Source organism: Ostrinia nubilalis, chromosome W, assembly GCF_963855985.1.
Source record: "Ostrinia nubilalis chromosome W, ilOstNubi1.1, whole genome shotgun sequence".
Classification (NCBI taxonomy): domain Eukaryota; kingdom Metazoa; phylum Arthropoda; class Insecta; order Lepidoptera; family Crambidae; genus Ostrinia; species Ostrinia nubilalis.
In genome coordinates, this window is record NC_087118.1 from 6,986,905 (window position 1) to 6,990,025 (window position 3,121).

The window sequence follows — 3,121 nt, forward strand, 5'->3', positions numbered from 1 at the left end:
GCTTGGCGTTGGCTTGGCGTTGGCTTGGCGTTGGCTTGGCATTGGCTTGGCATTGGCTTGGCGCTGGCTTGGCGCTGGCTTGGCGCTGGCTTGGCGCTGGCTTGGCGCTGGCTTGGCGCTGGCTTGGCGCTGGCTTGGCGCTGGCTTGGCGCTGGCTTGGCGCTGGCTTGGCGCTGGCTTGGCGCTGGCTTGGCGCTGGCTTGGCGCTGGCTTGGCGCTGGCTTGGCGCTGGCTTGGCGCTGGCTTGGCGCTGGCTTGGCGCTGGCTTGGCGCTGGCTTGGCGCTGGCTTAGCGCTGGCTTGGCGCTGGCTTACCGCTGGCTTAGCGCTGGCTTAGCGCTGGCTTAGCGCTGGCTTGGCGCTGGCTTGGCGAGGCAGGCATAGGCTGGCATACGGTGTTGCGTTACAATTTATTTCGTACAAAAGATTATGATAGTATTAAACATTTTTTTTACTACATGTTCGAATCTTGTGTGCTGTATTGCGTCTCGTATATGGTCGGGGCTATTCTCTGGCGGAACGGACATAATACGGAGCACATTTGTATTCAAATTATTATGTTCGTATATGATGGGGTCTACCCTCTGATGATACTAGCATAATGAAGTTTGTACCTGTAATAATATTTTAAAACCTACTGAAGTGCATGTTCGAATCTTGTGTGCTGTATTGTGTCTCGTATATGGCCGGGGCTATTCTCTGGCGGAACGGACATAATACGGAGCACATTTGTATTCAAATTATTATGTTCGTATATGATGGGGTCTACCCTCTGATGATACTAGCGTAATGAAGTGTGTACCTGTAATAATATTTTAAAACCTACTGAAGTGCATGTTCGAATCTTGTGTGCTGTATTGTGTCTCGTATATGGTCGGGGCTATTCTCTGGCGGAACAGACATAATACGGAGCACATTTGTATTCAAATTATTATGTTCGTATATGATGGGGTCTACCCTCTGATGATACTAGTATAATGAAGTGTGTACCTGTAATAATATTTTAAAACCTACTGAAGTGCATGTTCGAATCTTGTGTGCTGTATTGTGTCTCGTATATGGTCGGGGCTGTTCTCTGGCGGAACGGACATAATACGGAACACATTAGTATTCAAATTATTATGTTCGTATATGACGGGGCTATCCTCTGATGATACTAACTTAATAAAATTAAATTTTATTTTACTTTTGACCGATTTAGTGTGTAGTCTATTTTCGTTAAGAACTAGTTAAGTGTCCTATGTCCCTGATGAAGATAATTCAAAGACTAGTATACAGTGTGTCCGGGCATGTAGTGATCAAACTTTAAGGGCGTAATTTATGGACAATTTTATCGATGAAAATACTTCAAATTTGGGGCTTGACCCATTTCTCGCAAAATTACAAGGATTTAAGTTTTGAATTTTAAGTTTTCACCTCTTCCTTCAAAAACAAGTGATAGTGTATGTAGCTTAACACTAATAAGCAAAAATTTTATATCATGCGATAGCCAATAAAATTATCTATTAGCAGAAGTAGAAAACAGATACAAGTTTCATACATTTTAAGGGAGTAAGAATGGATTTAATTAGAAAAAAACATGACTTTTTTCAATTCTTTTTCAGTTATTTTCCCACACAAGAAAAGCCAGGTCGTTGAGGTATGTTTTATTTGCATTGTATTATTAGTATTTGAGCTATTCTACAAAACGAATGTAAATTTATTAGTCTACGTCTATTAGTTTCGACGTAATTGTTGAACAACGATATCCCTTCCCAGCGGTTTCCATAGTAATCGGAATAGGTTGTGTGATTATTTCAGGCAGTGCATTTTCGCATGTCACGTGCTCTATGGAAACCGCTGGGAAGGGTAATCTTTGTTCAACAATAGCTTCGAAACTAATAAACGTAGACTATTAAATTTACATTGGTTTTGTAGAATAGCTCAAATACTAATAATACAATGCAAATAAAATATACCTTAACGACCTGGTTTTTCTCGTGTTGGAAAATAACTGAAAATAGTCATGTATTTTTCTAATTAAATCCATTTTTACTCCCATAAAGTGTACAAAACTTGTGTCTGTTTTCTACTTCTACTAAAAGATAATTTTATTGGCTATCGCATGATATAAAATAATTGCTTATTAATGTTAAGCTACCCACGCTTTCACTTGTTTTTAAAGGAAGAGGTGAAAACTAAAAATTAATAACTTAAATCCTTGTAATTTTGCGATAAATGGGTCAAGCCCCAAATTTGAAGTATTTTTATCGATAAAATTGTCCCTAGATTTCGCCCTTAAAGTTTGATCACTACATGCCCGGACACACTGTATAGTTAGAATAATATTAGATTAGTAGTTCGCATAACATTAGAAGTCCCCAATTAAGGTACTCTAAATCTTCATAAATTTACTCCATATATTATAATGCGAAAGTTTGGATGTCTGGATGGATGTTTGTTACTCTTTCACGCAAAAATAACTGAACGGATTTTGATGAAACTTTCCAGTATTAATCTTTATAACCCAGAATAACATGTAGACTATGATTTATGACGGATCTGTGACAAACTAAATTTCACGCGGGTGGAGCCGCGGGCAAAAGCTAGTGAAATATGGATTGTTAATTGGCTAGTTGCTCCTTCAGTTTATCAGGCTAGATGCGCCTTCAGTTTATCACGATGCGACTACAAAGTACTCGTACGGTTAGATGCGCCTACAATTACTCGTACAAAGTTAGACACGTTTCTGGTATAAAGCTAGATGCCACTTTTTATATTGTTGTAGAATTGATAAGATCTATCATTAAAGTACATTTAAACTGTACATAAGAACAAAGTTATACTAGGACAAAAAAAAAAAAAACTTGAATGATTCATTTGGTCAAGGTTACTCCTTGATAGTTTATGAAGCGATTCTTGATACGCTTCTTTTACTAAATATTTGTCTCGAAGCACTAGGCTCCTTAAGAACATTTTGACGATTTGTAAGTAACTAATTTAATTAGTCTACACGAATAAAGATAACTTTGATTTTACGAACCGACGACTGCTTGTGCTAGTGATAATAAGGTTCATAATTATTGTAGTATGCAGACGACAGACTTGTGTAAGTAGTTTTATTAGACACTATTTTTGCAATG